The sequence below is a fragment of the Leucopleurus acutus genome (genome assembly GCF_964270905.1).
Source record: "Leucopleurus acutus genome assembly, chromosome: 16".
Lineage (NCBI taxonomy): Eukaryota > Metazoa > Chordata > Mammalia > Artiodactyla > Delphinidae > Leucopleurus > Leucopleurus acutus.
The window spans coordinates 31,291,194-31,315,174 of record NC_139158.1 but is presented as its reverse complement, the minus strand read 5'-3'; the positions used below and the strand labels follow the sequence as shown (position 1 = coordinate 31,315,174).

Sequence of the window (23,981 nt, the reverse complement as noted above, 5' to 3'; positions counted from 1 at the left end):
TCGGTGACAGCTGTGGTTCTTCCCACAAAGGAGAGCCACCAGCCCTCTTATCACCCTTGCCCGCGCGCCCCTTCATGCAAGAAAACGTGAGTCAAACACAAAGTAACGAGACCGTCTGTTCCTTCCTGCCGCCCACGCCGTTTGCTCAGGTCACAAAGCTTCCTCCTCCTCCTTCTTCTTTTAAAATAAAGTCTCCGGGCTTCCCTGGTGGCGCAGTAGTTGACAGTCCGCCTGCCGATGCAGGGGACGCGGGTTCGTGCCCCGGTCCGGGAAGATCCCACATGCCGCGGAGCGGCTGGGCCCGTGAGCCATGGCCGCTGAGCCTGCGCGTCCGGAGCCTGTGCTCCGCAACGGGAGAGGCCACAGCAGTGAGAGGCCCGCGTACCGCAAAAAAGTAAAAAAATAAAAATAAAATAAAATAAAAAGTCTCCGAGGATCGGAGGGCCAGGCATTGTCTTTTCTGTGCCTACCTTGCTTCCTTCCAAAACAGTGGGACATATGCCTTCCATTTGCTTTAGCATTTTCGTATTTTGAGCTTACATCAAGGCAATTTATTAACAGAAAACAATAATTTGAGGAGTCCTTCTCACAGAGAGCGACCACGGAGACCCCCCGTTCCTGCGGATGCTGTCGGAGGGGATGGGGGTGACATCCTCAATCCGCCCAATCTTTGTTCCTGAGCGGGCGAGGGCTCTGAGGGCTGACTGGGCCCCCGGTCCAGGAGTCTTGGTCCTATTTCCTCCTGTGGCCCGGAGTTTGATGTGGAGGGCAGTGATGCCCAGCTCCTTGCACCTCTGGGTTACATCCTAGGCAGCCAACATGGCAGCATATGGGGATGACTCATCTCAGTCATCCTTCACCTTCATCCCACCAGTTACATGGCAGATAGCTTCCTTGCCAGAAAGGTCGGTGACATGGACAAAAGTGTCATTGAAGGATGCAAAAAGGTGGCACACACCAAATACATTTTCTCGCTCAGCCACCTGCGGGCCGAGGCTGATGATCTGTTCTTCCTTCTTTTCCTTCCCCTTGCGAGGTGCCCTTTCTGCGCATCTTCTCCAGAATCCACCACCAGAAAGAGAGAGAGGGAGAGGGCGGGGCGACGGCTCAAGCTCGTCTGCTTTAGCGTTAAAAAAAAATCATACTTCACACCTGGGCAGGTCTAGAAGCACATCTATGGGCCCTCAGGCTTGAGAGCCAAGTTTGGCTGAATATTGTAACCAAAAGTGGGGTCAGGCTACTCGTCACCCAAAAGCCAATAAAAAGGCAAGGGTGGTGGAAAGGAAACTCTGCTTTATTTTGGATGACGGCAACTGGGGGTGGGGGCAGTGGACGCCTGTCCAAAGGCCAGCTCCTTCCCCATTCCTCTCCTGTGAAAATCTGGGGGTAAGAGCTTTTATAGGTGAAGGGAGAGGGCTACATGCAGAAACAGCACAGTCAGCTCTGACAATCATCTTGAAATTGGTCATTGGTGGTCTGACCAGTGTCATCCTGACTGTTGTAAGTACAGTTAATCTTCAGTTCCAGCGTTGGTTTGTTTCCATTTCTTTTTTTTTTTTTCTGAATTTTATTTTATTTATTTTTTGTACAGTAGTTTCTTATTAGTTATCTATTTTATACATATTAGTGTATATATGTCAATCCCAATCTCCCAATTCATCCCACACACCTCCCCGCCCCTGCCACTTTCCCCCCTTGGTGTCCATACGTTTGTTCTCTACATCTGTGTCTCTATTTCTGCCCTGCAAACTGGTTCATCTGTAGCATTTTTCTAGGTTCCATATATATGCGTTAATACACGATATTTGTTTTTCTCTTTCTGACTTACTTCACTCTGTATGACAGTCTCTAGATCCATCCACGTCTCTACAAATGACCAAAATTCGTTCCTTTTTATGGCTGAGTAATATTCCATTGTATATATATACCACATCTTCTTTATCCATTCGTCTGTCGATGGGCATTTAGGTTGCTTCCATGACCTGGCTATTGTAAATAGTCTTGCAGTGAACATTGGGGTGCATGTGTCTTTTTAAATTATGGTTTCCTCTGGGTATATGCCCAGGAGTGGGATTTCTGGGTCATATGGTAGTTCTATTTTTAGTTTTTTAAGGAACCTCATACTGTTCTCCATAGTGGCTGTATCAATTTACATTCCCACCAACAGTGCAGGAGGGCTCCCTTTTCGCCACACCCTCTCCAGCATTTGTTGTTTGTAGATTTTCTCATGATGCCCATTCTAACTGGTGTGAGGTGATATCTCATTGTAATTTTGATTTGCATTTCTCTAATAATTAGTGATGTTAAGCAGCTTTTCATGTGCTTCTTGGCCATCTGTATGTTTTCTCTGGAGAAATGTCTATTTAGGTCTTCTGCCCATTTTTGGACTGGGTTGTTTGTTTTTTTGATATTGAGCTGCATGAGCTGTTTATATATTTTGGAGATTAGTCCTTTGTCCATTGATTCATTTGCAAATATTTTCTCCCATTCTGAGGGTTGTCTTTTCGTTTTGTCTGTAGTTTCCTTTGCTTTGCAAAAGCTTTTAAGTTTCATTAGGTCCCATTTGTTTATTTTTGTTTTTATTTCCATTACTCTAGGAGGTGGATCAAAAAAAATCTTGCTGTGATTTATGTCAAAGAGTGTTTTTCCTATGTTTTCCTCTAAAAGTTTTACAGTGTCCAGTCTTACATTTAGGCCTCTAATCCATTTTGAGTTTATTTTTGTGTATGGTGTTAGGGAGTGTTCTAATTTCATTCTTCTACATGTAGCTGTCCAGTTTTCCCATCACCACTTATTGAAGAGACTGTCTTTTCTCCATTGTATATCCTTGCCTCCCTTGTCATAGATTAGTTGACCATAGGTGCGTGGGTTTATCTCTGGTCTTTCTATCCTGTTCCATTGATCTATGTTTCTGTTTTTGTGCCAGTACCATATTGTCTTGATAACTGTAGCTTTGTAGTATAGTTTGAAGTCAGGGAGTCGATTACTCCAGCTCCGTTTTTCTCCCTCAAGACTGCTTTGGCTCTTCAGCGTCTTCTGTGTCTCCGTATAAATTTTAAGATCTTTTTGTTCTAGTTCTGTAAAAAATGCCACTGGTAATTTGATAGGGATTGCATTGAACCTGTAGATTGCTTTGGGTAGTATAGTTATTTTCACAATATTGATTCTTCCAATCCAAGAACGTGGTATATCTCTCCATCTATTTGTGTCATCTTTGATTTCTTTCATCAGTGTCTTATAGTTTTCTGAGTATAGGTCTTTTACCTCCTTAGGTAGGTTTATTCCTAGATATTTTATTCTTTTTGTTGCAATGGTGAATGGGATTGTTTCCTTAATAACTGTTTCTGATCTTTTGTTGTTAGTGTATAGGAATGCAAGGGATATCTGTGCATTAATTTTGTATCCTGCAACTTTACCAAATTCATTGATTAGATCTAGTAGTTTTCTGGTGGCATCTTTAGGACTCTCTATGTATAGTATCATGTCATCTGCAAACCGTGACAGTTTTACTTCTTCTTTTCCAATTTGTATTCCTTTTATTTCTTTTTCTTCTCTGATTGCCGTGGCTAGGACTTCCAAAACTATGTTGAATAATAGTGGCGATAGTGGACATCCTTACCTTGTTCCTGATCTTAGAGGAAATGCTTTCAGTTTTTCACCATTGAGAATGATGTTTGCTGTGGGTTTGTCATATACAGCCTCTATTATGTTAGGGTAGGTTCCCTCTATGCCCACTTTTTGGAGAGTTTTTATCATAAATGGGTGTTGAATTTTTTCAAAAGCTTTTTCTGCATCTATTGAGATGATCATATGGTTTTTATTCTTCAGTTTGTTAATATTGTGTATCACATGGATTGATTTGCGTATATTGAAGAATCCTTGCATCCCTGGGATAAATCCCACTTGATTGTGGTGTATGATCCTTTTAATGTGTTGTTGGATTCTGTTTGCTAGTATTTTGTTGAGGATTTTTGCATCTATATTCATCAGTGATATTGATCTGTAATTTTCTTTTTTTTTTTTTTTGTAGTATATTTGGTTTTGGTATCAGGGTGATGGTGGCCTCATAGAATGAGTTTGGGAGTGTTCCTTCCTCTGCAATTTTTTGGAAGAGTTTGAGAAGGATGGGTATTAGCTCTTCTCTAAATGTTTGATAGAATTCACCTGTGAAGCCATGTGGTCCTGGACTTTTGTTTGTTGGAAGATTTTTAATCACAGTTTCAATTTCATTACTTGTGATCAGTCTGTTCATATTTTCTATTTCTTCCTGGTTCAGTCTCAGAGCATTGTGCTTTTCTAAGAATTTGTCCATTTCTTCCGGGTTGTCCACTTTATTGGCATGTAGTTGCTTGTAGTAATCTCTCATGATCGTTTTTATTTCTGCAGTGTCAGTTGTTACTTCTCCTTTCTCATTTCTAATATTGTTGATTTGAGTCTTCTCCCTTTTTTCCTTGATGAGTCTGGCTAATGGTTTATCAATTTTGTTTATCTTCTCAAAGAACAAGATTTTAGTTTTATTGATCTTTGCTACTGTTTCCTTCATTTCTTTTTCATTTATTTCTGATCTGTATGATTTCTTTCCTTCTGCTAACTTTGGGTTTTTTTTGTTCTTCTTTCTCTAATTGCTTTAGGTGTAAGGTTAGATCGTTTATTTGAGATTCTTGTTTTTTGAGGTAGGCTTGTATTGCTATAAACTTCCATCTTAGAACTACTTTTGCTGCACCCCATAGGTTTTGGATCGTCGTGTTTTCTTTGTAATATGTGTCTAGGTACTTTTTTATTTCCTCTTTGATTTCTTCAGTGATCTCTTGGTTATTTAGTAACGTATTGTGTAGCCTCCATGTGCTTATGATTTTTACATTTTTTTCCCTGTAATTGATTTCTTATCTCATAGCGTTGTGGTTGGAAAAACACGCTAGATATGATTTCAATTTTCTTAAATTTACCGAGGCTTGATTTGTGACCCAAGATGTGATCTATCCTGGAGAATGTTCCATGTGCACTTGAGAAGGGAGTGTAATCTGCTGTTTTTTGGATGGAATGTCCTATAAATATCAATTAAATCTATCTGTTCTATTGTGTCATTTGAAGCTTGTGTTTCCTTATTAATTTTCTGTCTGGATAATCTGTCCATTGGTGTAAGTGAGGTGTTAAAGTCCCCCACTATTATTGTGTTACTGTCGATTTCCTCTTTTATAGCTGTTAGCAGTTGCCTTATGTATTGATGTGCTCCTGTGTTGGGTGCACATAATTTATAATTGTTATATCTTCTTCTTGGATTGATCCGTTGATCATTATGTAGTTCCTTGTCTCTTGTAACATTGTTTATTTTAAATTCTATTTATCTGATATGAGTATTGCTACTCCAGCTTTCTTTTGCTTTCCATTTGCATGGAATATCTTTTTCCAACCCCTCACATTCAGTCTGTATGTATCCCTAGGTCTGAAGTGGGTCTCTTGTAGACAGCATATATATGGGTCTTGTTTTTGTATCCAATCAGGGAGCTTGTGTCTTTTGGTTGGAGCATTTAATCCATTCACATTTAAGGTAATTATCAATATGCATGTTCCTATTACCATTTTCTTAATTGTTATGGGTTTGTTTTTGTAGGTCCTTTTCTTCTCTTGTGTTTCCCACTTAGAGAAGTTCCTTTAGCATTTCTTGTAGAGCTGGTTTGGTGGTGCTGAATTCTCTTAGCTTTTGCTTGTCTGTAAAGCTTTTGATTTCTCCATCGAATCTGAATGAGATCCTTGCCAGGTAGAGTAATCTTGGTTGTAAGGTCTTCTCTTTCATCACTTTAAATATATCGTGCCACTCCCTTCTGGCTTGTAGAGTTTCTGCTGAGAAATCAGCTGTTAACCTTATGGGAGTTCCCTTGTATGTTACCTGTCATTTTTCCCTTGTTGCTTTCAATAATTTTTCTTTGTCTTTAATTTTTGTCAGTTTGATTACCATGTGTCTCAGCATGTTTTTCCTTGGGTTTATCCTGCCTGGGACTCTCTGCACTTGCTGGACTTGGGTGGCTATTTCCTTTCCCATGTTAGGGAAGTTTTTGACTATAATCTCTTCAAATATTTTCTCAGGTCCTTTCTCTCTCTCTTCTCCTTCTGGGACCCCTATAATGCGAATGTTGTTGCATTTAATGTTGTCCCAGAGGTCTCTTATGTTGTCTTCATTTCTTTTCATTCTTTTTTCTTTATTCTGTTCCGTGGCAGTGAATTCCACCATTCTGTCTTCCAGGTCACTTATCCGTTCTTCTGCTTCAGTTATTCTGCTATTGATTCCTTCTAGTGTGTTTTTCATTTCAGTTATTATATTGTTCATCTTTGTTTGTTTATACTTTAATTCTTCTAGGTCTTTGTTAAACATTTCTTGCATCTTCTAGATCTTTGCCTCCATTATTTTTCTGAGGTCATGGATCATCTTCACTATTATTATTCTGAATTCTTTTTCTGGAAGGTTGCCTATCTCCACTTCATTTAGTTGTTTTTCTGGGGTTTTATCTTGTTCCTTCATCTGGTACAAAGCCCTCTGACTTTCCATTTTGTCTATCTTTCTGTGAATATGGTTTTTGTTCCACAGGCTGCAGGATTGTAGTTCTTCTTGCTTCTGCTGTCTGCCCTCTGGTGGATGAGGCTATCTCTGTTTCCATTTCTTGAGGCCAGTTCTCAGAATTGTGGCAGCTTATGTCATGGCTGGTCATCATGTAGTTAACTTCTCCACCTGTTGGGGGTTTCAGTATCTGTAAGACAGCTCACAGGATATGGCTCAGAATATTATCTATAGCTCTTGAGAAGGAACTAAAAGTCCTTGACTATGCTTAATGACTCAACTATTATTATATAGTCTTGTTGGACTGTTTTCCTTTGTTTCTGCGTTTTCTCACTTCTCTAATTAAACTTTTTCTTTGGCTAAAGTTTTTCCACAGCCAAAAGGCAGGCTGAGGACTTGGGGCCAGGGGGAAGGGCCATAGGGTCCTGCTCTGTTTCAATACAAATCTGTGTTTTCTTTCTTCTGGACATGGGGATCAGTTAGCACTCACTACAAGGTGAAAATGAAAAAAACCAAAACCAAAAAACCCAACAATCTCAACCTAAGCTGTTTTTAAAAATAATAATAATTAAAACAAAGAAATCCATTCCCTTACATGATGGGGAAGTTCAGGCATGGGTTGACTTTGGATGAAGCTGGATCCAGGGGCTCAGATAATAATACCATCCAGACTCAGAATCTCTGCCTTCCTTCACTTTGCCTTCTCTGTGGTTTCTTCATTTTCCTGCTTCTCTTGGGGTTCCCTGGCAACTTTGGATTCCTCATGTCACTGATCCAAATGCAGAGGAAGACAGAGTTTCTCTGTCCAAGAGATGGAAAAGAAGTCAAGGTTGGAGGCTTGTTTTCTCTGGTTGGCCCTTCTTGGGTCGTGAGCTCTGCCCTGAACCCATCACCATGACCTGGGGATGGACCTGTTGGCTCCCTTTGGGTCAAAGGCTGTGAATGTGACCACACAGGAGATTGGTGAAAAGGGGGACACAGGGACTATCATCACAGGAAAGAGGAGGATTTGGATAGCCATAAATGGTGACTACAGGGTGGAGTTGGGGTACACAGAGAAAGAAACGTTAAATTTCATAAAAAAAAAAAACGTTAAATTTCCACAGCCCTATTAACTCTGTCAGGGCATTCACAGAAGGTAATACAGAAATGGTCATTATACACATTTGGAAAGATGCTGAAAACAACAAGGTCCTACTGTATAGTGCAGGGAACTATATCCAATCTCCTGGGATAAACCATAATGGAAAAGAATACATACATACATATATATATATGTATATATGTGTATAACTGAGTCACTTTGCTGCACAGCAGAAATTAACACAACATTGTAAATCAACTATACTTCAATCAAAAAAAAAAAAGCAAGAAAAGATGCTGAGCTCACTGTCAATCTGGGAAATGCAAAGGAAAACATCCAGTGAGACATGACTTTCCCATCTCCCCCATCCAGTGAAAATATAAATGAAAGTTATATCCACCCAGTGTTGGCAAGAGTGTGGGGATCAGGGACTTATACACTGATGATGGGGTGTAAACTGGGACTTCCTTTTGGGAAGACAATCTAACAATATTTTCTGAAGATTTAAATCCCTACTTCTAGGAATCTCTAGAAATAGCTATGAGTTCCCAAAGATCCAAAGATACATGTTTAAGTGATGACGGTGAAAGGGTTGTTTGTAAAAATGAGAGAGTGGAAACACCCTAACAGTCCATCAACAAGGAATCAACAAATATATTATAGCATCTTTGTCTGTGGAATACCATGCAGTTCTGTGCCACCATTAAAGTGAGAGGAGCAGTCCTATGTGAACTGACATGGGATGTTCTCTAAAATATATCAAATGTAAAAAACAAGATGCAAAAGATGCACAGGTATGACCCCATTTATAGAAAAAAGAAAATATATGAGAGACAACAGAATGCCATGGTTACATGTATAGACTTTGGGGCCAGGCTGCCTGAGTTTGAATCCCAACTCCTCCTCTCCGAAGCTGCGTGACTTTGGGGAAGTTACTTCACTTCTCTGGGTCTGAGTTTCCCCCTCTGTAAAAGAAAGATGATAAAAGAATTTGCCTCATGTGGCTGTTGTGAAGATTCAATATATTAAGCTATGTAGATTGCTTGGGGCAGTGCCTGATATGTGGTAAATGCCCGGTTAGTGTTAGCTATTAGCCCTGTGCACGTTATCTACATAAACGCAAAGAAAAAAGACAGTAAGAGTGTGCTCCAAACTGTTGATAGTGGAAATGGATGAAGAGGGACTTCATAGTTTGCTCTATATAGATCTGGAGTGTTAGAATCTTTCACAACGAAAATACATTCAAGGATTACCAGGGTAATAGTGGGGTTTTTTTTTTTTTTTTGCGGTACGCGGGCCTCTCACTGTCGTGGCCTCTCCCGTTGCAGAGCACAGGCTCCGGACGCACAGGCTCAGCGGCCATGGCTCATGGGCCCAGCCGCTCCGCGGCATGTGGGATCTTCCCGGACCGGGGCATGAACCTGTGTCCCCTGCATCGGCAGGCGGACTCCCAACCACTGTGCCACCAGGGAAGCCCGGGTAATAGTTTTAATATCCATCACCCTGAAATCCCCAACCATGAGCTTGATTAACATTCTTCCTTTTGTGGGATGTTCTCATTCTGTGTGAGCTCGTATTCTAATTCTGTGTGGCACAGAGCAGGGCTTAGCGTGATCCATCCCCCACTCTTGTATAGTTGGAGAAGGGGAAGTTGCCAGTATTAAGCCACTTGGCCAGTCTCAACCTTTGACTAACTGGTCATCCTGGGGCCCACACCCAGAACCCTGATCACCTCCAACCCCACTCCACTCCTATCCCTACCGTGGGGTTCAGTCTTCAGCACCTTTTCCTCCTTCTTTGTGCTGTACAAATCACCCCCACTCAAAAAAGTCCTGTTCCATCCTCCTGCCAACATTTGGAAGCAGATACTATTATTACCTCATTTTCCAGATGAGAAAATTGAAGAACAGAGTGGTTAAGTAGTGAGCCCTAGGTCACACAGCTAATAAATGACAGATCTGGGCTTCAAACCCATCTCTTTCTGATGTTAAGGCTTCTTTTCTTGTTTAACAGTTAGATTAAATAAGTATTTTAAATAAGTCAGGTATGGAAGGGGTTACAGCTGGTGCCGTCCATCCAAGAAAAACCTCGTAGCAGGAATGTCTTCAAGTTTCATCACTGCCAGCGTTCAGAGCTTGCCATAGCTGTATAGGGACTGCTGGCCTGGGCCCACATCTGTGGTTTCATCTGGGTCAGACGGTCCCAGCCAAGAGGGCAGAGGCAAGATGAGAATGGAGGACCAGGCTATGTTCAGTCCCTGGTCTCATCCCCACAAAGAGCTCAGGGAGGCCAAGAACTGGAGGTTTGAGCAAGTCAGCGCAAAGGGAAGCGGAAACAGTGACTCAGCTCCGGGTCACCATTCCCTGCTTCTTTGCCTAAGAGATGAGTCATCACCTTGACGCCTTTAATTTTCAGACTTCTAATTCATCCCAGCCACGCATAGGAAGCTGATGAAGGACTGCTCCCTGCCACATGGGCTGTGCCCCCAGGTGGCCTTGAGTTCAAATTCAGTCTCTGTTACTTACTAGTCATGTGATTTTGACAAATCACTGAGCATGCATTTCCCCACCTGTAAACTGGAGATGCTAATGCCCATCTTGCTAGGTTCCTTCACCTGATCAGTATTTATTGAGCACCTACTATGTGCCAGGTGAGAGCGATATGGTAATAAACAAGACAGACAAACTTCCGGCACCTGTGAAACTTACAGCCTAGTGGGAGAAAACATGTATATGTAATGTAATGTCAGGTGGTATTAAGAAAAATTAAATGGATGAGGCAAGAGAGGGTCAAGAGGGTTGAAGGAGTACTTCCCTGGTGGTCCAGTAGTTAAGAATCCACCTTCCAATGCAGGGGATGCGGATTGGATCCCTGGTCGGGGAACTAGGGTCCCACATGCCACGGGGCAACTAAGCCTGCGTGCTGCAATTACTGAGCCCACACGCCACAACTAGAGAAAAGTCCGTATACCGTAGTGAAGGATCCTGCATGCTGCAACGAAGATCCCTCGTGTCACAACTAGGACCCGATGCAGCCAAATTGAAGAAAAAAAAAAAAAGAGCATTGAAGGAAACAGTTTCCAGTGTCCAGCATGGGGCCTGCACATAGTAGAGCCTCAGTGAAGAAATATGAATCCCCTTTCTTGCAGTTTTAGGAAGGAAGGACCACATGGTTTTCAGCACTGAAGAGGCTTCCCTTCCCTGGAGGAGATGCCAGGTGACAATTCCCAGGGTCCCAGGACTGGCTGAGGATTCCCCGCCTCGGAGCAGTGGAGGGGAAAGCTGTTCAGAGTGTGCGTGTGCGTGCGTTTAATATATTTTTTAACTGAGGTGAAGTTCATACAACATAAAGTTAACATTAACCATTTAAAAGTGAACAGTTCAGGGAACTCCCTGGCTGTCCAGTGGTTGGGAATCTGTGCTTCCATTGCAGGGGACATGGAACGTAAGATCCAGCATGCATCTCGGCCAATTAAAAAGAAGAAAAAGTGAAAAATTCAGTGACTTTTTTTTTTAATAGAAAGTAACTCTTTTTTAAAAAAATATTTATGTATTATTATTTATTTATTTATTTATTTTGGCTTCGCTGGGTCTTAGTTGTGTCAGGCAGGCGGGATCTAGTTGCCCCCTGCATTGGGAGCGCAGAATCTTACCCACTGGAGCACCAGGGAAGTCCCAACAATTCAGTGACTTTTTTTTTCTTAATATTTATTTTATTTATTATTTATTTAATTTATTTATTTGGTTGTGCTGGGTCTTAGTTGCGGCAGGCAGTCACCTTAGTTGCGGCTTACAGGCTCCTTAGTTGTGGCATGTGAACTCTTAGTTTCGGCATGCATGTGGGATCTAGTTCCCCCACCAGGGATCGAACCTGGGCCGCCTGCATTGGGAGCGTGGAGTCCCAACCGCTGAACCACCAGAGAAGTCCCAATTCAGTGACATTTAATACATTCACAGTGTTGTACAACCATCACCTCTATCTAGTTTCAAAACATTTTCAGCACCCCAAAGAATCCCTGTACCCACTAAGCACTCACTCCTCATTCCTCCTCCTCCCAAACCCCTGAAAACCACTAGTCTGCCTTCTGTCTATAGATTTACCTCTTCCAGACATTTCATATAAATGGAAGCAAACAATATGTGACCTTTTGTGTCTGGCTTCTTTCACTTATTGTGATGTTTTTGAGGTTCATCCACATTGTGGCATGCATCAGAATTTCATTCCTTTTTATGGCAGAATATTATTCCATCATAGGGATAGACCATATGTGTTTATCCCTTTCATCAGTTGAACTGCATCCTTATGCTTTACCCTCTAGACACATCGCATGCCCCATCCCAGTCCTGGGAGCTGATTCCAGGAAGCACCGAGAGGGAGAGAAGTGAGACAGGGAAGGGAGAAGAACCAATAAAGGGTGCGTTAATGGGCAGGGTACCATGTTGGACAACAGGGTCTGTTTCCCTGGGGGTCCCCTGAGAGCCTGTGTGGGGTGCAGGTCACTGTGACTCCAATGGAGGGCAGAGAGCCTGAGGCATTTATCCACCAACGTCTGTCCTTCCTGGTTGAGAGAAGCCCTCAGGACTTTAACTCCCCCCACGTTTCCAGGGTGAGCCTGTGTTGGGTTGAGTTGGAGAGCGCCCTCAGGTAGAGAAGAGGAGAAGTGCAGGTTAGAGCTCAGGTGAAGCAGAGGATGTAACCAGAGTCAACAGCCTCTGGGACACTTACGCGCGTGATGCTTGATTCAGGCTGGTCAAACATGCACGTGCCTTATAAATATCAATTCATGGATTCCTCATGACAGCCCCATGAAGCAAGTGTTGCTGTCACCCCCATTTTACAGGTGGAGAAACTGAGGCATGGGAGAACGGCAAACAGCTTGCACAAGACGACACAGCAAGTCCTAGCAGTGCAGGATTCAAACCCAGAAAGTCTGTGCTTGTCACCACCACTTACGACTCTTGCGCACTCTGTTTTGCTTCCTTTCGTGCCTTCCATACTTACTGAGCACCAACTCGACCTGGCTGGTCTCAGCTTGGGGATCACCTCCCCTAAGAAACCTTCCATGACCATCCATCAAAAGTAGACCCCTCCAGGGCTTCCCTGGTGGCGCTGTGGTTGAGAGTCCGCCTGCCGATGCAGGGGACGCGGGTTCGTGCCCCGGTCCGGGAAGATCCCACATGCCGCGGAGCGGCTAGGCCCGTGAGCCATGGCCACTGAGCCTGCGCGTCTGGAGCCTGTGCTCCGCAACAAGAGAGGCCGCGATAGTGAGAGGCCCGCGCACCGCGATGAAGAGTGGCCCCCGCTCGCCGCAACTAGAGAAAGCCCTCGCACAGAAATGAAAACCCAACGCAGCCAAATAAATAAATAAAATTTATTAAAAAAAATGTTTCAAAATACAAACTTTTCAATACTAGATGCTTTGACTCACTCACTGTCACATTCTGGAATTGTCCCTCAAATTACTTCCCTCTAATATAGTTTTTGTTTTTTTCTTTTTGTTTTTGGATTAAAAAAATTTTTTTTAATTGAAGTCTGATTTATTTGACATGTTTCAGGTGTACAGCAAAGTGATTCTGTTACACACACACACATATGTGTGTGTGTATATTCTTTTTCAGATTCTTTTCCATTATAAGTTTTTACAAGATATTGAATATAGTTCTCTGTGCAGTTTTGGGTTATTTTTAGAGGTCAATTCTGATCCCCTTACAAACTCTGCTCCTGGCTCATTTATTGATTGAATCAGTATTTACTGCACCCCCTACCAGGAGCAGGGCTCTGTGACCACACCGGGGAAGATGGGGAAGGAAACTGAGTTCCCACCCTGAAAAAAAACACTGAGTATTTCTGGCAGTGTGAGGAGGGTTTGCAGCATTTAACTTACTTCTTTATCTTCCTCTTGACCTCTGTCATAGCCAACATTTCCCGAGGTCTTACTGTCTGTGAAGCATGGCATTGGCATTGCTAATTTCATCCTCAAAACAGACCTCTGAGCAAAATATTATTATTAGTGCTATTTTTATCATCCCCATTTTACAGATGAGGAAACTGAGGCCCAGGGCTTAAGTGATTTGTCCTAAATCACGCTGCTGGTGGATAAATAATGGTAACAGGATCTGAACCCAGGGAGTTGATATCAGAACCTACGCTCTTACCCACTATAGGAGACTCGCTATACTGGAATTTTTGATTGTCCAGAAAAACCCCCAAGTTCTCTGTCATTGCATGTCCTTCTATATATTCACTCAGTAAACATTTGCCAGGGACTCTCTGTCTGTTGGCAAGGCCCCAGTGAGGCCATGAGCAGGGTATGGAGATGAACCAGAGCAAACTCTTGCCATAGAATTTGGGTAGTTTGGGGGAAGGACCAGGATTTTGGAGCCAGATCCTGGACTCAAATCTTGGCTTGGTCAGTAATTAAGGTTGCCAGATTTAGCAAATAAAAATATAGGTCACCCAGTTAAATTTAAATTTCAGATAAACAGTGAATAATTTTTTAGTATCACTATGTTCCATGCCAGGTTTTGTTGTATTTTATCTGGCAACCTTACAGGTAATTGCTTTGTGACCATGAGTACTCACTCAATCTGTCTGATTTCAGATTTCCTGTGTTCAAAATGAGGATAATGATCCCCATTTCACAAGGTTGCTTGGAGGAGTGAAAGAGCACCTTTATGTAAAGTACTCGGAATGCTTCAGCTTTTCATAATTGGTCCATTTCCACAGACAGCGCACTCCAAACTGCTCCATGCAGTAGCTGGGGTTGAGGGACTTTTAAAATCAGCTCAGGCCACAGCCTACTGAAGACCCTTTGAGGTTCCCACAGCTCCTAGACTAAAGCCCACAGGCGTCTGGATGTTTTCTAAAGTCCCGCAGGCTGTAGATGGTGTCCAGGACAGAGACCCTTCTCAGGAACCCAGCCCAGGGGCTAACCCCATCCATATTGTTTTTCTCGCAACCCATCTTCTTTCCCCAAAGTCAAGTGCCTGGGACAGTAAGTTCTCAACATGAAGGAGGTGGGAAAATTCACAGGGGATTTAGGGTGTGAGATGTTGTAATAATCCATTGTGATCCCACCAGATATATTTTGAATCCAAACACCTCTCTCCAGCCTCTTTTCTCTTCTCTATCACGGCTGCCCTATCCAGGCACCACCACCTCTTGCCTGCATTATTTATTTATTTGTTTGTTTGTTTATTTATTTTTGGCTGCATTGGGTCTTCATTGCTGTGCACGGGTTTTTCTCTAGTTGCAAGAGAGCGCGGCTTACTCTTCATTGGGGTGCAAGGACTTCTCATTGCGGTGGCTTCTCTTGTTGCAGGGCACAGGCTCTAGGCACATGGGCTTCAGTAGTTGCTCCGAGGCATGTGGGAACTTCCTGGCCCAGGGCTCAAACCCATGTGCCCTGCATTGGCAGGCGGATTCTTAACCACTGAGCCACTAGGGAAGTCCTGCCTGCATAATTTAAATAAACTTCTTCTTTTTTTAAATTTAATTGATTTTAATTAAAAAAAAAATTTTGGCTGCACCGGGCAGCATGTGGGATCTCAATTCTCCAACTTGGATCAAACCTGTGCCCACTGCAGTGGAAGCGCCCAGTCTTAACCACTGGACCGCCAGGGAAGTCCCTCTTTTATTTTTTTAAATTACATAATTTATTTTTTAATTTTTTGGTTAAAAATTTTTTTAATTTTATATTGGAGTATAGTTGATTAACAGTGTTGTGTTAGTTTCAGGTGTATCAATAAACTGCTGGCTGGTCTCCCAGCTTCCACATTAAAACTCACAAGAGCAAACTTTTTATTATGGAAACATTTCAAAAAATAGACAAAAGTAGAGAGAAGAAAATAATGAACATAATTTCAACAACAATCAGCTAATCAGCTTATGGCCAATCCAGTTTTACCCACTCCCGGGACCCCTGGGATTTTTAATTCCTCCATTCCAGGATTTCTTTTTTTTTTTTTTTTAAGAATTTCAGCCTCAAGGACAGGATAATCTGACTTTTCATCAATTCCCCTGCAAACGTATTGTTTGTTACGGCATAAACTTTATTCCAAAATTTCATCAGGGATTTGCTTTTGAATCCAAAGTTTTGATACTCAAAATGAAAGTTTAGAGACCTTTAAAAAAAAAAAAAGCCTCTCTTTTACAAATCCTGCAAATCAAAAGCCTTGGCTTTCAAGATTATAGTCTCTGCCATGAATTTCAAAAGCCTGCTTAGGAGCTCATAAAAGCCAAGACTTCGGCATTTTCTTGTTTTGAATTGGTTTGGGTCAAGCTTCTCCAAGGGGTGTATCCAGAATGATTCAGGCCTCAGCCTCAATACTTGGTTTTGTGGAGAGAGAGGTCACAGGATTTCTCTTAAAAAGGGAACAAACAGCATTGCTGCATGTGCAGAAAATGTTACCCAGGACTATTTTTATTGTTGTTCAAATAATAATTTTAATGAATTTAAGCGATTTCTCAGAATGTTCACAGATGTGAAGTCCACAACCCTGTTTTTCCATAGACTTTTAAGCTCTTTGAGTACAATTTCTCCTAATATAAACTTTTACAAGACCCTAACTTCCAAGTCTGAGGGGGTTATTTTCTATTTAATATTTCAATATGCTGGGTGTTTCTGCAAGAGTACCTTGCTTCTCAGGGCTGTGCACCAGTGCACCCTTGCAAACCAGTGTCCTGGATGTCACCTAGAGTCTCATGTCATTTGAAAATTCTGCTTAGCTTTGCATCATCTAATTTCCTTGGTCATAAGCATTGGCATTAATGTTGAAGTTAGCCACCTGTTTTAAAAAAAAAAAAAAGTAAGATTTTATTTTTAGGCAAATCCACTGAAATCTCCCAATATTTTTCAAACCAAAAATCACTAGAATCAGGACTTACCCTCAGGCCCGGACATGATACAGACAAACCGAAGGGGAAAGAAGGATGGTTAGTGGTGAGAACCACTTACTGAGAATAGAATCGCTGGTGTTTATCCTTAGCTCAGCCAACAGCTTCCCTGGTGACCTGATGTGCCAACGCTGGGTTCAGTTACCAAATGGGCAGTTTTCCTGATGACAAAATCAGAATATACTGAGTCCTCAAAGCCAGAGGCAAGAACCCTTCTGTTTTTTCTAAAGTGGCCCAAATTATCACCACTGGGTATGACTTGATCGTTTTTTTTTTTAAATAAACTTTTAAAGTTACAACTCTTTTAGATTTACAGCAAAGTTGCAAAGATAGTAGAGATTTCCCATATAACCCACACCCACCTTCCTCTATGATTTTCCTGCATTATACACGTCTTACATTATTCCCATATATATGCTACAGTTAATGAACCAATATTGATACATTTTTACTGAAGTCTATACTGTGTTCAGATTTCCTTAGTTTTTACCAAATGCACTTTTTCTGGTCCAGAATCCCATACAGGACACACATAATTACATGGAGGCATCATGGCTCCCTAGATGCCTCTTGGTTGTGACAGTTTCTCAGACTTTCTTGGTTTTTTGTTTTTTCCATTTGAGATGTAATTCATATACTACAATATCCATTCTTTCAAAGTGTACACTTCAGTGGGTTTTAGTATCTTCAAAAATTGTGCAGTCATCACTACTAGTCCCTGAACATTTTCTTCACCTCTGTAAGAAAACACACACCCACGTAGCACTCACTCCACATGGCCCCAGCCCCCAGCTCCCAGCAACCACTAATCTACTTTCTGTCTCTATGGATCTGCCTATTCTGGAAATTTCATATAAGCGGAATCAAACAACAGGTGGCCTTTTGTGTCTGGCTTCTTTCTCTAAGAATGATGTCTTCAAGGTCCATCTGTGTTGTAGCAGGTATCAACCCTTTGTTCCTTTTTCACGACTGAATAATATTCCACTGAGGGATATAGCACATTTTGGCTATCCAAAATGTGGATTTATCAATGATGGACATACTCACTTTTGGCTGCTATGACTTTCCTTAATAACTTCAAGGAGTACTGCTTAGGTGTTTTGTAGAATGTCCTTCACATGTTTCGCATGATGATGCTACTGTTATGGGTTCTGGGGAGGAAAATCATAGAGGTAAAGTATCTTCTCATTGCCCGCATTGAAGGTGTATGCTACCAGTATGATTTCTCACTCTTGATGTGAACTTTGATCACCTGGCAGAGATGGTGTCTGTCAGATTTCCACACTGTAATGTGCCCTAATTTTAATAGACTGTTGCATCAGTTTCCTCTTTGGCTGTGTGGTTGTAATTCTGACATTAATTTTTGCTGCATAGATCTATTCAAAGGAAGGCTGGTTTTAACTTATTTGATTTGAATTCATGCTTTAAAGAGAGACCTTTTATTTTTTTCAGATAGAATACATTTAATTACATTAAAATATCACACTGAAGTGATTTGTAGAGATTTTTAAGCAAATATTTAATATGCAGTGTTGGTGGGGATGTAGAGAAACAGACATTTCATAGGCCGTCTGGAGTCAGGGTCAAGATGGGGAGGAAGTTTGACATTTCGCACCCAAAATCTTAAAATGTGCCACCTGAATCCATCAGTTCTATGTTTAGAAATTTATATGAAGAAAATAAATACATATGCCAAGATTTGACCAAAACAAACAAATAAACAAAAAACCTCAATCCAACTCAGTATGGTATATTAGTAGGAACCAAAAATCGAAAATAAACTAAGTGCCCCAAATAGAAAATTAGCTTTAAAATCGATGACATAACCCCACAATCCAATGCCAACCAACCATTTAAAAGGATGTAAAGGTGTGAGTAGCTAATCACAATTTAGGGCAGGGAAAAGAAGATGAAAAACAGCGCTGATAGGAAAATTCTAATTTTGTAAAACAAATGTATATATGTATATGCAGAGAAAAAATAATGGAAGGATATGTATGAAAATATTACATTTGTTTTTTGAGTTGTGGGCCAAGAGTTTGGTTTCTTTCCATTTATTTGTATTTTTACATTTCCTTACAATGACTATGTTTTGATTTTGTGATAAGAAAAAATTAGTTTTAATTTTTTTTGTTGTTTTTTTTTGCGGCACGCGGGCCTCTCACTGTTGTGGCCTCTCCCGTTGCGGAGCACAGATTCCAGATGCGCAAGCTCAGCGGCCATGGCTCACGGGCCCAGCCGCTCCGCGGCATGTGGGATCTTCCTGAACCGGGGCACGAACCCACGTCCTCTGTATCAGCAGGCGGATTCTCAACCACTGCACCACCAGGGAAGCCCTAGTTTTAAGTTTTAAAGTTATTTTTGATCTACTACATTGAATAATGTGATTTCTATGTATTTAGCCATCAAAGTGCACTTTAGAAAGGAACCTGACAAATAATTATATCATCACACTAGGCCAATCCCAGCTCTATTGCTTTTTCCTTTTTTCCACACCCTGAGGCATGCAGGATCTTAGTTCTTAGCTCCATGACTGGGGACCAGGGATCAAAACCCCACCCCCCGGCCTCCACCCAGTGGAAGTGCGGCGTCTTAACCACTGGACCGACATGGAAGTCCCTACTGCTTATTTTCTGTATCAGCCAAGGTCCCTGCACCAGAGAGGTGGCCGCTCAAATCGGGTGAGTTGAGGAGAGAGCAGTACAGGGGATCATGTTGTACTTGGAGTCCAATGACAGCTGAGTTACCTCTCCTGTGCTGGAAAGGCAAGGAGAGGGAGTGGTCACCAGTAGTCAGAATGGGTAGCCTGCTGCCACCCCACCGGTAAGGAGCTGGGGGAATAAGTACCCTGACTCATGTCCCTCCCTCTGCTCTCTTTTTGGGCTCCCATCATCTAGACTACTGGAGATGAGAGGGCATATCCCAGTTTATGGACATGGGCTACACTGGTCAGCCTTCCTGCGCTGGTAGCCGAGAGAAGAATGTGCAGAGTGGACCTGGAAGGGTGGCCAGAGGACAGCCAGCCAAGGGCCATTGGAGCTTGTCTGAGTTGTTTAACCTCTATAGTATAATAAATATATTTGGTCTTCATCCCTGCTTCCTGGCACAGATCTAAAACCCTTGGAATTTCCTGAGTGACAGGGGTGGCTTCTGTTATTCACAAGAAGCCCCTTTCAATCACATCTGAGTTTAGGCTAATGAGGCGGCTTAGGGTGGGGCCCCTAGACAGCCTCAGGATGGGGCTGCTCACCAGAAAGACCAAGTGGCGGGAGGGTTAGAACTCTTAGCACCCAACCGTCGACCTCCAGGAAGGGGTGGAGGGGAGCTGGGGATTTCAGCTCTATCAAAAGTCTTGAACAGCACCCTCTTTCTCTCTCTCCCTCCGTTGAAAGAAACCAGCTGCCAGGTCTCGAGTTGCCCCACGGGGAGTTAATTAATATAATTATCACCCAAACTGTTTCCTTTCCCAAAGGAGATTACAATGGGATCCCCGCTGTAAGCCCTCCCGTCATACATACCCCTCCCCTTTCCACGTCCCCAGCAACCTTTGATCTGTTTTCTGTGACTATAGATTAGCTTGCATTTTTTCAAAACTGTATGGAAAGGAAATGAATCATAAAGCACGTACTCTTTTTTGTCTGGCTTCTTCCACTCAACACAATTATCTTGAGATTCATCCGCGTCGTATTAGGTACCAGTAGTCCATCCTTCGTATCGCTGTGGATCGCCGGGTCCACTGTAAGGACGTACAATAGCCCCTGTATCTTTCACCTGTTCATGGACATTCAGGTTGCCTTCAATTTGGGGCTGTTACAAATAGAGCTGGTATAAACATTTGTGTATAAATGTGCACGTAGGCTTTCTTTTCTCTCTGATAAATATCTAGGAGTGGCTAGGTCTTATCATAAGTGTATGTTGAATTTTATTTTTTATAAATTTATTTACTTATTTATAATTTTTGGCTGTGTTGGGTCTTCGGTTGCTGTGCGTGAGCTTTCTCCAGTTGCGTAGAGCTGGGGCTACCCTGCTTTGCGGTGCGCGGGCTTCTCATTGCGGTGGATTCTCTTGTTGCGGAGCACGGGCTCTAGGCGTGCGGTCTTCAGTAGTTGCGGCTCGTGGGCTTGTAGCTGTGGCTCTCAGTCTCCAGAGCGCAGGCTCAGTAGTTGTGGAGCACGGGCTTAGTTGCTCCGCGGCATGTGGGATCTTCCCGGACCAGGGCTCGAACCCGTGTCCCCTGCATTGGCAGGAGGACTCTTAACCATTGCTCCACCAGGGAATTCCCCCCATATGTTGAATTTTAAAAGAAACTCTTGAATTATTTTTCAAAGTGATTACACCAGTTTACATTCCCACGAGCACTCTAACAGGATGCTTAACAATCACTGCACTAACTCACTAAATGCCAGAGGTCCCTCTCATTGTGATAACCCAGCCCCCAGCCCCCTTTACAAACGCCCCCTGGGATGGGGCAGTGCTGTCACTATTGAGACCCACTGGACCAGAGGATCTTTGGTTCCAGCACTAGGCAAGGACCTGCCCCCATTTAGGAACCATGGAAGAAAACCTATGAACCCCCATATTTCTGAACTGAATTCATGGTAGCCTGAGGTCCAAGATGATCACAAGAGCAAGAGGTAACTGCTAGTAGCACATCTTGGCTTGGCCTTGCATTCTGTGGTTCTTCAGTATCTGAAAAGACCAAAATGGTCTTTATTTAAAGAACTAAGGTTTACATGCAGTGGTGAAACCCAAGTGGTGGTTAGAGCCTAGAGTCAGCTGACCCATTTGCTTTCTATTCTTAATTTTGTCTTTGGCCCTGGAGCCTCCCTGGGGAAAAAATAAGAGGTGTTTGGTAATCTTGCGCTGAAAGCGGGTACTTAAGTCAAAAGTACACCTGAACTCAGCTAATTTGCACTAATCGCCTATGCCAGCCGCGGATCAACCAGAGAGGAAAACGTCCTCAGGATGCAACCACAAACACGCATTGCAGGAGCTTCCCACATCAAACACTATTTTGATTTCTAAAACCTTCATCCCCTGCCCCCTACTAAACTGGAGAGTGCATCAGAATCCCCTAAGGGCTTGTGAAGACCCAGAGCGCCTGGTCCCACCCCTAGCGATGCTGATTTCTTATACCTGATTTCTTCTATCTGGAGAGGTACCTGAGAATTTTCGTTTCTAACAAGTTCCCACGTGGTGCTGATGATGCCGGGCCAAGGGTCACACTATGAGACTCACCTCCCGATTGGAACCTTTTCTTTGACAATGGGAAGTTCAACCATGGCAGTGATTTTTCAACTGATGTGATTTTTCCCCCCAGCGGACAAAATCCGGAGACATTTTTGGTTGTCATAACTGGTCCTGGCCATTAGTGAGTAGAAGTCAGGGATGCTGTTCAATATCCTATGATGCATAGGACAGCTATGATTATTAGAGATTAATTAGAAATAATTATTTGACCCAAAATGTCAGTAGTGCCAGTGTTGACAAAGCTAGCACCATAGGAGAATGCTTAAATAAATTAGAAGATTCCCACAAGGAATAAATATTATGCAGCCATTAAGAAGAATGCTCCTTGTACAACAATAGTCAATATTCTGTAAATGAAAGTAACCTTTTAAAATTGTATAAAATATTAAAAAATTAAAAAAAAAGAAGAATGCTCCTTATACTATATATAAAAGAGATAAACAACAAGGACCTACTGTATAGCACAGGGAACTATATTCAATATCTTGTAATAACCTATAATGGAAAAGAATCTGGAAAAGAATATATATATTCTTTTTCAGATATATATATATTTACATATATCTGAAATATCTGAATCACTTTGCTGTATACCTGAAGGTAAACACAACATTGTAAATCAACTAAATGAGAAAAAAAAAAGAATGGTCCTTAGACCTTTTTATAACTTGGGGAATTGTTCATGATATGATGTGTGGGGGAAAAAAAAGATAAAAGAAGTATATTCAACATATTAGCTGTTTCATTTAATTTTCTTTGTACTGTACCACTACTTAGAATTATCTGGTTTGTTTCTATGTATACTTATATATTGTCTGTCTCCATTTACTAGGTTGTAAGCTCCTGGTATTCTTTAGAAGAGCATTAAATAGTTGCTGAGCACGTGAATAGGTAAATGTAAGTAAAACCAGTGGTGTGCTGGTAAATGTTTAACAATCAACTCTCAGAAAAGAAAATCTCTGATTTGTCACATGTGCCAGTTTCCATGGTGGCTGATTTCAAGCTACCTCCAGCTTAAGAAGAGATGAATTAGAGGGCTAGCTCCTGGGCTAGTTGATGTCCTCCAAGGATGAGTAGAATAACCTGGCTATTAATATGATGCAGCTCCCAATTTCTGGTCTCAAGCCAGCTTCCAGATTCCTGATTGAGAGCATCCGTTGAAGAAATGTTATGTTAATCGTGGCAGGAGTCTGGGGAATGATGCATAGAAACATTCTGGGTATTGGGGACCCATAAAGTGTAGGTGTTCAGGCGGTGAACTGGATGAAGTTGGCACATCCGAGGCGTGTGCCATTTACATCACAGACACACGCGAGCTTGTATGAAAGAACGCAGGCAGGCTCAGAGATTCTTGTCTTCTGAGTCCTGAGGCAGGGGGGTATACCCTCCTTCATAAACCCCATGGACTGCTGGCCATGTACACATTCTGGAGAGCACACAGACACACGTGGTCCTGTTATATATACACGTACGTGGCTGGGCATCCCCTAAGCTCCACCTTTCTCAGAGGCCCAATTCTGCTCCCTCAACCCTGACTCTGAAGCTGACATGATTGTTCCACCTGGGGGAGAGGGCAGTGGGGTATCACCATTGCTGGTGATACATATATGTCCTGGGACGCCTTCAAGTGGGTAAAAGTATTTGACCCTCAGCCAGGGCTGCTGTACACCTGACTACAGGAATGTACTTAAAACTGTTTAAAAAAATCATTTGAGGACTTCCCTGGTGGCACAGTGGTTGAGGGTCTGCCTGCCAATGCAGGGGACATGGTTTCGCTCCCTGGTCCGGGAAGATCCCACATGCCGCGGAGCAACTAAGCCCGTGTGCCACAGCTACTGAGCCCGTGAGCCACAACTACTGAGCTCGTGTGCCACGACTACTGAAGCCCACGTGCCTAGAGCCCATGCTCTGCAACAAGAGAAGCCACCGCAATGAGAAGCCCATGCACTGCAACAAAGAGTAACCCCTGCTCACCGCAACTAGAGAAAGCCCACGTGCAAGAGACCCAATGTAGCCAAAAATAAAATAAATAAATTTAAAAAAATCCTTTGAGGGGCTTCCCTGGTGGCGCAGTGGTTGAGAGTCCACCTGCCGATGCAGGGGACATGGGTTCGTACCCCGGTTTGGGATATCCTCCTTTCTGTTTCACCATCCTTGGCATATAGCTTCCTTCCTAAAGGTTACCTCATGGTCAAAAAT

The 23,981-nt window shown here is 42.6% G+C and overlaps 1 pseudogene across 1 annotated transcript; it reads right to left on the bottom strand.

Annotated features, from left to right (window-relative positions):
• Positions 1–218: 218 nt before the first annotated feature.
• On the bottom strand, positions 219–23,971 carry LOC309972889 (small ribosomal subunit protein uS11-like; annotated as a pseudogene). Its single transcript has 2 exons — positions 23,967–23,971; positions 219–1,053 (listed from the first exon to the last, which is right to left on the bottom strand). The product of its transcript is annotated as a small ribosomal subunit protein uS11-like (transcript).
• Positions 23,972–23,981: the final 10 nt, after the last annotated feature.